The sequence below is a fragment of the Pseudorca crassidens genome, chromosome 16 (assembly GCF_039906515.1).
Source record: "Pseudorca crassidens isolate mPseCra1 chromosome 16, mPseCra1.hap1, whole genome shotgun sequence".
Classification (NCBI taxonomy): domain Eukaryota; kingdom Metazoa; phylum Chordata; class Mammalia; order Artiodactyla; family Delphinidae; genus Pseudorca; species Pseudorca crassidens.
The window spans coordinates 29,606,074-29,620,071 of NC_090311.1; the positions used below are offsets into that span (position 1 = coordinate 29,606,074).

The following is a 13,998-nucleotide window of genomic DNA, read 5'->3' on the forward strand; positions in this document are numbered from 1 at the left end:
GCGTTTGGCACAGTCCCTGGCATATAGTAGATGTCTAATAAATGTTAGTTTCCTTCCTGTGGTTGATTGATGGTAGTAACAGCCACCATCTCTTCCCTGGGATCAAAACAGGTCAGTATGAAAGAACATCCTGATGGATTAGTGATGTCTGCATGAGCACAGGAATGGCAGCCTTCTGACGACAATTTACCATCTTCAGCCTAGATGATATTTAAAGTCTCTTTGATCTTTAATGGTACATGACTAATGGCATTTGTTTCAAGACACAGCCATGCCACCCAGAGTCTACGTTACTTAGGGTGGTCATGAGAGAGGGAAGATGGGTATTAGACTTTTCTTGTCTGGATTTTTCACCCAGAAACCTGAAAATGGTTAGTCTGGTCTAGAATCCTCCCCACTGCAAACATGCTGGCTGCTATGGGCAAACAAACAACCAGAAACCTTAGAAAACAATAGATGGAAAGAAAAGTAAAGGAAGGATTAACATAAAATTCAGAGTTTCCTTTGGGAAAAGGAAAAGAATGCCACTGGAGTGAGTAATATTCTTGGTAATATTCTAATTTTTAAGCAGGCTGGTAAGTACTTGGGTGTATAGTATGTGAATATTTTTAGGCTATGCACAGAGTTGAGCAACCATCACCATGAGCAATTTTAGAGTATTTTCATCACCCCCAAAAGAAACCCCATAACCGTTTCTCCCCATTTCTCCCTAAGCCCCCCAGTCCTAGACAACAAATAATCCACTTTCTCTCTGTAGGGAGTTACCTATTCTGGACATTTCATATAAGTGCAGTCGTACAATGTGGTCTTTCACGGTTGGCTTCTTTCACTTAGCATAATGTTTTCAAAGGTCATCCTTTTGGTAGCATATATCAGTACTTCATTCCTTTTTAGTGCTGAATAATATTCTATTATGTGGAGAGACCACATTTTATTTATCCATTTATCAATTGATAGACATTTGGGTTGTTTCCACTTTCTGGCTGTCATGAATAATACTGCTATGAATATTCATGTACAAGTTTTTGTGTCAACCTGTGTTTTACTTCACTTGGGTATGTACATAGGAATGGAATTGCTCAGTGATATGGTAACTCTATGTTTAACATTTTGAGAAACCGCCAGACTGTTTCTCAAAGTAGCTGCACTGTTTTACATTCCCAATGTATACAGCAATGTATAAGGGGTTGAATTTCTTTACATCCATGTCAACACTTGTTATTGTCTACTTTTTTTATTATAGCCATCCTAACGGGTGTAAAGTGGTATTTCATTGTGATTTTGATTTGCATTTCCCTCATGGCCAGTGATGTTGAGCATCTTTTCATGGGCTTATTGGCCATGTGTATATCTCCTTTGGAGAAATGTCTATTCAGACCCTTTATTTGTCTTTTTATTATTGAGTTATAAGTGTTCTTTATATACTCTAAATGTAAGATCCTTATCAAATATAATTTGCAAAATTTTCTCCCATTTTTTGGGTTTTATTTTCACTTTCTTGATCAAGACTTTGGTCTTGAAGCACAAAAAATTTTAATTTTGATGGTGTCCAGTTTATCTATTTTTTCTTTTGTTCTCTTGTGCTTTTGGTGTCACATCTAAGAAACCATTGCCTAATCCGAGGTCATAAAGATTTCCCTAGGTTTCTTCTAAGAGTTTTATATAGTTCTAGTTCTTACATTCAGGTCTTTGACCCATTTTGAGTAAACTGTTTGCCTATGGTGTGAGATAAGAATCCAACCTCAATCACTTGCATACAGATACAATGTATTTTATGACCTAATCTCAGAAGTGACTTTCCATTATTTCTGCCATATTCTATTGACCACACAGGCCAATCCTATGCAATGTGGAAGGACTACATATCCCCCTCTAGTCATGAAGGCCAGGAGTCCCTGGGCATCAGCTTGGCAGCTGGTTACCATACCATAGACTTTCAATATTCATAAATCAGAGAAATACCTTGATATTACCCTTACTGAATAACAAAAGTGAGATTACAAAATATTCCCTCAGCTATAAATGATAGCTAACCTCTTCCTCTATTATTGACTTACTTTCTTTTTTTTTTTTTTTTTTTTTTGCGGTACGCGGGCCTCTCACTGTTGTGGCCTCTCCCGTTGCGGAGCACAGGCTCCGGACGCGCAGGCTCAGCGGCCATGGCTCACGGGCCCAGCCGCTCTGCGGCATGTGGGATCTTCCCGGACCGGGGCACGAACCCGTGTCCCCTGCATCGGCAGGCGGACTCTCGACCACTGCGCCACCAGGGAAGCCCTCAGCTGCCATTCTTGTTGTCACAGCAGAGCTCTAAGGTATTGGTGCCAAAATGCAAACATAGTCCAGGTACATTTCTATTTGCATTTTATAGTTTATTTTGAATAGCTGAACTCCTTAATAGTCATCCAAAGTGTATTATTTTCCTTTAAGAACACACTTTAAAATGTTTCACAGCATCCAATATGATTTTATTACATCCTAGAATCAAAGTGTTTTCTAAAATTAATGTCTCATTTTATGACTCAAGACTATCGGAAAATAAGCCGAGTTACACATTCAGAAATTACATTACTGGATACTTTTATGTGTAAGAGGTATGCTATGCTTCTCTCTCTCTCTTTCTCTCTCCTTCCTGCATTTCAAGGAGAGTCAGAGACTAGCTGATGGGCATACAGATAACAGGACTATTCCTGGTCCCAAAAGAGATTGGAAACCATTTTCAAACGTTAAGTTCCTGGTACCTTTTTAGTAGGATGAGATATTGCAATCTGGGGCTTTTTCACTGTTTAAGCATTTGCTAGTAAAAAAACAGCTGCTGTTTTTCTCGTTTAAAACACACACAGCAAACCACACAGACGGGGGTTCTCAGCTCCATCCCACCTCCTAACCCCTGGGGATTTTATGTTTCTGGGGAGGGGCGGCACATTGGAGATATAATTCACCTAGCAAAGCTTCAGAAAAAAGGCAAACATAGCCGTAAAAGTGGCTCATTTCTTTTGCTGTATTTAGTTGCTTCATGCACCTCAGGTGGCTCTCAAGTCCCTCCAGGTCACAAAAACAAGCTTGTCGCTTCAGAGGGTTGCCCGCAGCTCCAGTGGGCCTTCTGAAATGCAGACAGGAAGGCAGCCCTTGTTTACAAGAGATCATCTGCAAGGCTGGAAGGCAGCAGCTGCTGAGATCACTGCAGGAGCTTCCCAACTGGCTGGCCTGCCTCCAAGTCTCCCTAACTCTGCCCAGACTCCGCTCTACAGAGAGCCCTTTCTGAAATGCCCAGCATTTCTCTTCCTGCGTAATATCATGCTGATGGCAGGAAGGGAGACGACCAGGCATTATGACCCTCCTGAAGTAGTCTCGGGGGGAAAAAAAGAACAATCAAACCTGAATCTGATGACATCTCTAGCTCTAACTCCCAATTTACAGGAGACACAGATAGAGGCACATGTTAAATGACCCTGGGCACACCTGCAAAATCCAGCCTGTGAAAAGCTCTGCAGGACAAATGACTAGGTTTCTTCAACAAAACATTGCAAGAGGAAGAAAAAAAAAGAGAGACAGAAATGAAAGGGGAGCCTATGAATTAAAAGAGGCTTTAAAGACCAATTTACAAGCTTTATATGGGTCCTGAATCAAATAAGCAAACTGATAATAAAAATAAGGGGATGTAAACACTTGACTGGATAGTTGATGATATTAAGGAAATGTTGTTAAACATTTTAGATGACTTAAGCTTGTGGGTTTTTTTCAGAATCCTTATCTTTTGGATACATACTGAATGTTTACAGTTGAAACAATATGATGTCTGGAATTCATGTCAAATTAATTTGGGAGTGTGGGAAGAGGTGGAGGAACAGCTGAAAGAAGACTGGCCGTGAGCTGGTCATCACTGAAGGTGGGGCATTTTGATGCCAGTATATTGGGTCCATTACTTTTGGTATACTTGGAAAATCTCTATAATAAATAAGTTTTTTAAAGTTCTGATGGGTCCCCTATGGTCTAGATCAGCAGTGAGGTATCTCACTGAGTCCCTGATAAAATGTATAGTCTCCCCTTAAAAAATGCATGTACACTCAGATGTTTCCGTACCGTATGACAGATCAGACTCCTGACCCTTCCCTGGCCGCCAGGTTTGAGTATTAACCAGTGCTCTTTGTGGTCTGGTCCCAACTCCCTCTCCAGCTTCTCTCCCCACCCGCCACAGGCTGCCTGCACCCCCTCCTCTGTGCCTCTTCTGTCTGAAGACCTCCCAAGAAAGCTCACTTCAGGTCTCCCTCTTCTCTGTAGCTGTCTCTAAACCAGCAGCTGTACACGGCCCACTAGTCCCTGTGGAAGGAATTGTCCCTCTGCCCTGCCCTCCGGCAGGCTGCTCATTCCCCAGACCCGCCCAGCCCGGTACTGGAAGCCTGGGCTTACAGGTTTGTTCCTGTTACACTGGGAGCTCCCCTGGGGCCAATTCACCATTAGCTTTTCTGTGCTGAGCCCAGAGCTTTGCACACAACCAATAAATGTTGGTTAAAATTAATTCAATGGAAAATGTAAAGCCCCAGGGTCACGGGAGAGCTAATGGGATCTCACAGCTCAAATACTACATGTCACAACAGGGAAATAAAACGCTCTGCTCACTGTGAGCAGGTCTTGGTCACGTTTGCCAGGTGAGAAGTCCGTGCCCAGGGGGGCAGGGGCGGATGGGGGCAGCTCAGCCACTGGCCGGCAGGGACTCAGCCCACAGGGCCTCTGCCCTTGATCTCAGCTACAACGTTGAGGCCGCCAAAGACTGGGGGCCAATACGAACTCATCCAGTGCTTCATCCTCTCCCCCCGAGCCTGGGGAGAATGTGTCTGTGAGTGAGGAGGGGTCTTCTCGGGCCAGGGGCAGTCACACCACTCCTGACGGTGTGTGCTGGCCTGTGAACCTGGTGACCACACCCCGCCCCCTGCACACCCCCTCCTGCAGCCCTCACCCCTCACCCCTCCTGCACTCCTGAGCTGCAGATATATTCATGAGTTCAGCCTCGTTCGCCCCTCAGCGTGGATCAGTGCAATCTACTAGGCGAGGTGAAATGGAGACTTTTTCACATTCAGGGGCAGCCTGAGAGCCAAGGCTTCTGGGACTACAAAAGCGGGCGTTACAGAAGAGTTCAGAGGGATGGGGAAGGTTTAATCCAGGGCAGACGGAGTGGCTGGAACTAGGAAAGAAGCCACCAGGCCCCAGAGGAGTGAATACAGGGCAGAGGTGGATCCCAGGGGCTAAGACCTTCACCCGCCCACCGCAGCATTTGCCTGGAACTTGGTATTTCTTTTAAACAGTTTGCCTTTCCTGACTTTTAAAAGGCACCCCTGGGCTTGAAAAAGATGGGAGTGGGACAAAGGAGAATACGGTGACTTCTCTGAGCTTGCCTCAATGGCTAAATGACAGTGTTAGGTGCAGTCTGTGCAGCTGCAAACTAAGATTCTATTTGCCTTGGTTTCCCTGAATGCCCTGGTAAGGAACCGCTTTCTTGAGCACAGTACTGCAGTGTAGCCCTGGGCACTGCACCTGTTACCTTAGGTCATCTACTTGACCATCCTCTGGGGGACGTAATGTCATTCCTGTCTTACAGCTGAGAAAACTGAATCTCAGCAAGTAAACTGAGTAGTTAAGTCCCTTTCCAAGGAGACAAGTTTAGCAGGTAGGGGCCCCAGGATCAGAAGCCAGGTCTGACTTGTTTAGAAGCTCAGGTCCTGTCACACCATTCTTTTCCACGTGTGGTCCTTGCGATGCGACTCCAAGCTTCTTCAGGGAACTTTCTATGCCTCGAGAATCACTCCCTCAGCTCTCACCATTAATAGTAATGTGGCTCAAACAGCAGCTGGCGTTAAATACAAATTATTGCAAATGTTACATGGTATGGACCGGGTACTGGCCTTCCATGCTGTAAGGGGAGCTGGCAGGGAAGCTGACCCCAGGAACTGAGTGGGATCACGCCCACCACTGCAGGCTTGGTCAGGACTTGCTCTCTCCATCCCCCATCCCTCTTCCTCTCTGAACAATGAGGTGAGAATTACGAGGAGAAAGTTCTTTGATATCTGTTCCGGAAGTGGTCCTTCCCCTCCAGGGCAAGGTTTCTGATCCTAAAATCCCCCGCTTCCCCTTCTGTCAGTAACATCTTAGAGGGGACCCCCAAATCATGTTCCAGGCTTAGTCACGCCCACATTCTCCGACAGATCTGGAAATTGCTCTTATGAACCTCTCATTATCTCATCAGCCATGTGGTTTCGACTTGCCCCGTTTGGTCCTTCAAAGCTGTGCACTGCCCCTCCCTCCTTCCCAGGGCGGAAGAAGGATGTAATGAAGGATGTATGTGCAGAGAGGGTTGGGGTTGTTTCCTCCCCTCCTTTTCTTGTCTGCAGAACTTTAATTCTCGTTATTCATTTTCACATTTCTTCTTTAATCATAGATCTCTGTAGCCTGACGCGCATACTTACCATTTTTCTTTGCTCTTTGAAGGCTTTCGTGGTCACTTCCTGAGTCTCCTGAGCCTGTTCCATCCAGAGCTCTTCCTGTGCGTATTTTCAGTTATTTCCTTTGTTGTGATTTTAACTCCTATACAGCAACTCCAGCATCTGGAGCAGAACCCACCGTCCTAGCCTCTTTACCCCTTCCTTCTCCCAGGAAGATGGCCCCAAACTCCAAAACCTCTGCTTCTTCATGTGTCGTAATAGCAATGCCGCCTGCCATTGGAGAGGTGTGTTACAATTTTCAAAGCCTGTTTGCTGTCCCAGGTAATCTTCCTAGTAACCCCATGCCTGTTTCACAGAAGGGGAAACTGAGGTTCAGAGACTATGGGAGGTTGCACTGCTGTGGGAAGAGGCTACCCTACAGGGTCAGGCCTTCAGGACCTGGGGAGAGCCCTGCTCACACAGCGAGATATTCCTCCTTGACACAGGATTCTCCCAGTGCAACCTTTCCTCTTGCCTTGGAGCTTTTGCCTGAGAAGTCAGAGCACATGAGGTGTGTGTCTTGTTGCAAGTAGGGCAGGACTGGAGGAACTTCCCGTGGGAGTGACATACCAGGGAAGAATGTTTTCTCCAGGACAGCAAGGAAGGGCAAGCATCAGAAGGGGTGTGAGCCAGAGGCTATCACAGAAGAAGGTCGAGCCATGTAGCATCAGGCTTGGGAGGGCATTGCCAAAAGTCTCCGGGGAAGGCATGGGAGAGCTGGAGCCCCCGCCATGCGTGCTCAGGCAGGGGCCATCGATACACAAGGTCTGCAAATCTCAATGTTTTTCCTACCGCCACGGCAGTGATGCTGCCCAGAGCAGACTCTTGGAGTACTTGCCCCAATTTCTGCCTCAATGACTCTATTCTGTAAAAGAAGAACTTTCCACCTGCAGCATCATTTGTCTTGGAGATATCAAAACTATATGCCATGTTTCACCCCTACTGGGTCTAACCAGACAAAACTGGTATTGGACATAAAGAAAGACTCTCTTGCGCAGTGAAAAGTGGGATTTGTTTTAACTCATCATATACAGACTTACGGATTCGTCATATATTTCATAGAATGCATGTTCACAATGTGGATATGGGTTCACACATATGGACTTATGGATTTATTCCACCCTCCCCAAGCTATAAGCTTCAGTCCTTAATGAGCATGATCACAAAGAAACTCCCTTTTCTAGAACATGAAATCCCCAGGCTATCATTAGACATCCTAGACCCATTTGGTGAACTTCCTCCCTTGTGTGAGTTCCCTCACAAGGCAGGCGGTTTTTCTCCCATTTAGTTGATCACTGTAGTGGTCTTTGTTTCCCCTTTAATAACTTCTTTCTCTCTCCCTCCAGGAAATCAGTTCAAAATGTAAATGAGATGATGATGTTTAGTACAGAGAAATCTCAAATATGTTTTCTCTCTTTTTCTTCCCAGCATGAATTCTTTACTTTCGAAACAAATGAGTTGTAACATGTCACACCTGATTATGACAACGCAGTTTGAGAACCAGCCAACCAACCCCCATCATTTTTCCTGCAGGATGCGTCCTATTTTTTGAAGTCAACTGCAAGGACATCAGAGACTCTAGCAAACTGACTGTGGTCAGAATCTCCGTACAGTTCGTGTGGCTGCTGGCAGAATGGTACTAATTTCGAGATTCCTTAAGGCAGTTTCCACTTGGCAAACAAGATGACTGCTCTTCGGTGAGATGGAGCTTTTGGAAGTGGCTTGATGTGGCCATTCACACAGCCATTACTTACGTGCTAACTTCTTTCCCTTCTCTTTTTATGGCTGCAACATTTTATAGTTACATGTTAATCACATTTTCTACTTCCTCCTCCGCTAAGCTCGGCCAAGGCAGTGATCTGTTTAAGAGCTTCCTCTCAGCACGAGGCAAGGATGCCTGAATTCCTGGCTGACAGCAGCTTGTAGACTTGGAAGCTCTCCCTCTGTTATCCTGGAGAATGTGGGCTTGTTTGAGTTCAGGATGCGGGAAGTGTCTGTGCTGGCCAGACCTGCTGGGTCCCCGGGGAGCCATACTTCAACAGCAAGAAAAATGTATAGCTCTTGCTCTTACTAGGCGTCCAGATGTGCACACTCTGATGAGACGGCATGCTGAGAAGTGTTCAGGGCAAGCACTCAGGCCAGCTGCTCCTCAGAAGCGGGGCCTGTAATTCGGCACCAGGTACCCTCTCCTGCCCTTTGTCTGGAATTGACATTGCTGTCCAGGGTGTTTTGAGATAAACTATAAATCTCTCCCTGCCTCTGATTTGATCTAACAAGCTGCCAGTGCTCATGGGCTGAGTGGGTAGGTTGGCTCCTCAGTCGGGGACCTCCAGGTGTCCTTCAGGGGGTGGCCTCAGGGAATGAATTATAGCCCCGGGGCCATGATCGTTACTTGGAAATTGTGCACATGGAATTATGGCCTATGTCTGCAGGGCTCAGGAGGGCAGGAGAGCGTAAATGTTCCGGCAGGCTGGTTGATTCACTGAGCCGTGATTCCAAAAGTCTACGGAGAGGAGCACATGAAGGACTTCTTGGATGTGGATGTTAGGAGAGGCTGCTGTTGGTAGACGATGTACACTCTTCCAACCCAAAGAGTAACTGATAAACAAGTGGGAACTTCAAGTTCAATGTCCAGAGGAGGCAGCTTTGATGGGGGCAGGTGGTTTATGTCATGGCTGTTGTTTTTTTCTTCCAAGGGATCACACCAAGAGATGCTCATGCCTCAAGACAAAGGTATCTTCCTTTAAATCTAACGTTTTCTAAGGTAAAGTTTTACTGTGTCCCACATACCCTAATAAGACTCCTCCCTTAATCCTCGCAGTAGCTCTCTATGATAAATGTTGAGATCCACATTTTACCAACGAGTACACTGTGGCTCAGAGAGAAAAAACAATGTACCCGAGGGCCCCCTGGTAGGAAGTGGCAGAACTGAAGTTCAAATCATGCCTTTTTCTTGAAGTTACTTTACCTCTAAGAGGGTGTATTCATCTTCTTATTCTGCTATAACAATATATCATAATGACTTAAACAACAGAAATGTATTTTCTCAGTTCTAGAAGGTGGGAAGTGCAAGATCAAGGTGCTTGGCTAATTCAGTTTCTGGTGAGGACTCTTCCTGCCTTGCAGACACCTACCTTCTCACAGTGTCCTCACACGGGAGAGAGAGAGAGAGAACACGAGTGATCACTTCGGTGTCTCTTCTCATAAGGACACTAATACTATTGGATCAGGGCTCCACCTTTATGACCTCATTTAACCTTAACCACTTTTTGTAGAGGCCCCATCTCCCAATATAGCCACATATGAATTTAGGGTTAGGGTTTCAACATACGAATTTTGGCAGGACACAAACATGCAATCTATGAGGGCTATCAAATCCCACTCGGTATGAGTATTTTGAAGTCATACATGAAAAGCTCTTCTTATGAAGTAAATAGCTGTCTTGCTTATACTAAAGGAGAGCAGGTGGAGAGCTGCCCCTAGGACGGTCTGATGGGAGGGGTGACTAAGGATTGAGGTGACTGGAGCTGAGGGCTAGACTCAGGCCATGTGACCCAGCGAGAGGCGTAGATATGGCTGGAGAAGGAGCATGTGAACCATGGGTTGTTCTGAGTTGAGTGTGGGTGGTGTCTGAGGTTCCCCAAGGGGGACCTGGGATTGTGGATGAAAAAGATTTTCAAGGAAGCAAATAGCAGAGGTCCCCATGTCTTCCCCTCCTTTCCCTGCTCCCCTTTCCTTTCTTTCTCTTTCCCTATTATTTTATATTATTTATTTATATTGGACTTTGCCTCCAGAGCCTTACAGACAGGATTAAATAGGGCCATGGATGCCATCTTATATCTCATCTAGCAACATGGTAACTCAACCACCTACAACATTAGTTCCACAAATACATCTAGCCTCTTTTTGAATACCTCCTCTGACAAGAAACTCATGCCTCCTGGGACAACCTATTTTCAAATACCTTTAACTAAAACAAACTCCATATCTCTGCAGGTCCCATCTACCTTCTGGGGCAACCCAGAAGGAGTCAGCCCTTTAGGAGATGTTTAGAACAAATGTTTTCTCTCTACTCAAAATTCACAATTCTCTTACCCGTTCCTCATGCTCAGTGTTTCCATCCATATTTCCATCTCTAAGAGATCTGGTCGCTTTCTAAGGTATATTTTTGTTTCTACACCAGCAGCAAGCTCTAGTTAGATAAACATGCATTCACAAGAATTAAGCCCATTTTAACTACTCCCTCCATTGCTTCCCTCTGAACCAGAAAGCTGTCATTCCTCCACTCCAAAACTACTTAATTATCAATGTACCAAAACCAGCCAAGGCATAAGGACTACAGCTCTGAGTTAAGATGGTCAGAATTCCTGCTCTCAGAGAGCTTTGAGTCTAATGGAGGAGACAGGTAATAAAGAGGCAAACAGATAAGAATGTCAGGTAAAAAATGCCATGAAATAATAGCATTTTCTTTCACAATCAAACTACAGTTCTAAAGTCTAGTGAGCGCTTAGTTTAAGCAAGGCACTTTGCTAATTATGGGACTAATAATCTTGTTTGCAAGCGTAGTGTTTTTTATAGGCTTCATAGAACTTTACACTCTTTGATCCTCACAACAACCTCATAAAGTAAATAGGATGGGCATTGTTTTTGACTATTAAGCCCATTTTGCAGAAGAGGAAACTGAGACTTATTCCAGCAGCAACACAGCCAGTGAGTGTGTGAGAACACACAGCCCTCCAACACCAGCATGCTCTTCATGGTGTCCAGGTGCCACAAATTAACGAGTTTGCTAATAGCTTATCTGTGTTTCCCCAGGCAGCTCTGATTCAGTCACTAGCAGTATTGTGTGCCAGTTTTTAACAAATGTATACATTCATATATTTATGCAATGCCTTTGGTGGTTTGGCAAATGTGCCTTGCATCTTACTGTCATAATCAGCCTTTGTAGGGAGGGACCGATGTGGGCAGCCAGGAAGAGGTTTGCCAGTATCAAGAGATCGCAGAGCAAGAAGGCTGGTTTCCGGGTCAAGAAGTGCAGGGTGAGACATCTGGGGAGGTCAAGCGGCCACTAGTTCAATAGCCAGGACTCGGACTTCCCTGGTGGCGCAGTGGTTGAGAGTCCGCCTGCCGATGGAGGGGACACGGGTTCATGCCCCGGTCCGGGAAGTTCCCACATGCCGTGGAGCGGCTGGGCCCGTGAGCCATGGCCGCTGAGCCTGCGCGTCCGGAGCCTATTGCTCCGCAACGGGAGAGGCCACAACAGTGAGAGGCCGCGTACGGCAAAAAAAAAAAAAAAAAAAAAGCCAGGACTCAGGGGCAGCTGGGGTGCCCCGGGCAGGTGCATCACGGTGCACGGCTGCAGGGGGACAGCCGAGCTGGGCCGGCAGGGTTTTGGGGCCGTGGGCACGAGCAGAATGAAATGTCTCCCAACAACTGAGGTGGTGGCTGCCTTTGGAAGTCTGCTAAATGAGGTGGCACTGGCTCCACTCCCCGCCCTCCCCCGCCCAGCGCTCTGCCTTCCTGGGACTCAGCGCTCGAAAAAGGACAAACCAGAACAGAATGTGCCCATCTTTCTTCAGGTTTGTCAGTTTTAGTCTTTTTGTTTAAAAAAACAAAACAAAAAACCCCACACAGGACATGTTTTATTCATTCTCGGATTGGTTCTGTAATCATTCCGCTAGGTAACCTCTCTATGACATACACGCACACGGCTACATATCAATCCCTCATGTTTGTGGGTACCGTGCGGTTAGATGAACCAGCGCCCAAACAGGGAAGCTCAGGTGGATTTGCCATCGAATTGGGGCTGAGCTCTGTCAAGACATCAGGTAAAACGGAGGGGTGGCAGGAAGCAGGCTCCGGGCAGGAAACCAGACAGAATCGAAGGAGACTTGCCCTTGGGCAAGAGAGAGCACGGTGATCCTGCCGACACGGGGGAGCAGAGGCTCTTTATTTTTTCCTCCTGCCTTGACCAGTGGGATGCAGACCCTGCGGAAGGTCATCCTTTCCAAAGTAGCCTGGTCAGAGCAGCAGAGAGTCAAAGGGTCTGAGCTGCGATAATTATCATTACTAGGAAGACAAGAGGTCTGGGGGCTGCTGAGTGAGCTTCTCTGTCACAACTCAATAGTTAGACCCCATTTTTCTATAGTGATCAGGATGTCCTTAAAATGACATGTGGGATCAAAGTAAAATGTAAACTAGGGGAATAAAGAACAAAGCAAACCTTTAAATTAGAAGAGTCTGATGCTGACAACCTTTGATCAGTTTGATACCATTTGATTCGTTGCTTTTTTTTTTTTTTTTTGGCTGCGTTGGGTCTTCATTGCTGCGTGCAGGCTTTCTCTAGTTGCAGCGAGCAGGGGCTACTCTTCGTTGCAGTGTGCAGGCTTCTCATTGCTGTGGCTTCTCTTGTTGTGGAGCATGGGCTCTAGGAGCATGGGCTTCAGTAGTTGTGGCATGTGGGCTCAGTAGTTGTGGCTTGCGGGCTCTAGAGCGCAGGCTCAGTAGTTGTGGCACACAGGCTTAGTTCATCCACGGCATGTGGGATCTTCCCGGACCAGGGCTCGAACACGTGTCCCCTGCATTGGCAGGCAGATTCTTAACCACTGTGCCGCCAGGGAAGTCCTGATTTGTTTTTTAATTAGCCGCTTTGTGATTGAATCTCTTGAACCCATTTCCTAGTCTAGAACAGGACGGGAACAGGCCAGAGGAACTCCAAGATCCTCCATCTCAGAGATACTGGGTTCCTGGGAATAAAACTGCAGGAGAGGGATAGAGGCAGAAGAATACTTGTAAAGAATTCTGCAAGGTCACTAGATGCGTTCAAATCTTGCTAATTCGCCTTTTCTCTGCATCGCATTTCACAGTGTATAGTGTTTTCAAATATATTAGCTCCCTCATTAAATCCTCACACTGACTAGGGGCCACCTCGTTTCACTGATGAGGATGGGGCTCAGTGGGTGGGATTAACTGAGTTACCCAAAGGGATGTGCATCACAGAACAGGACACACGTGAGCCCGGGGAGTCTGACTCGGCCGCCCTTGGGCAACGTCTGGCCCTTGAACCTCTCATACGACTCACTTTGGCTATACATGCCTTCATCTGTTCCTTGCCTCACACACTCTCAAATTCTTACCTTGACTCCTGCCTACGGCTCACATTCCTGTCCTTGCCCCCCACTCCCGTCCTTGGGGTACATTTGTTATTGTTGATCCAGCTCAGAACCCGAGGTTTACCCGGTTACGCACATAAAGCAAAAGGGTCTTTCTGCCACATCTCCGAACGGGAAAATCAATTCAACAAATATTTATTGAGCATTTACTCTGAGCAAGGCATGATCTGTATATTAAAAAGAAAAATGGTATGGCCTTGGGGTAGTGGAAAAAATAAAAACATGGTTCAACCAACTTGTAAATGTCTGGGACAGTACAGGGAACAAGGGAGGCTCCACAAAGTGCTTTTCCAATCAGATTAATATCTCTATTTATTCCAGAATAGGAATAATGACATCTCGAAGGCTATGTC

General features: G+C 46.1%; 1 long non-coding RNA gene across 1 annotated transcript; it reads left to right on the plus strand.

The window, feature by feature from the left end:
- Nucleotides 1-2,070: 2,070 nt before the first annotated feature.
- LOC137208914 (uncharacterized) lies at nt 2,071-10,162 on the plus strand. Its single transcript, XR_010935830.1, has 2 exons — nt 2,071-2,343; nt 7,902-10,162. It is a non-coding gene; the product is annotated as an uncharacterized lncRNA (long non-coding RNA).
- Nucleotides 10,163-13,998: the final 3,836 nt, after the last annotated feature.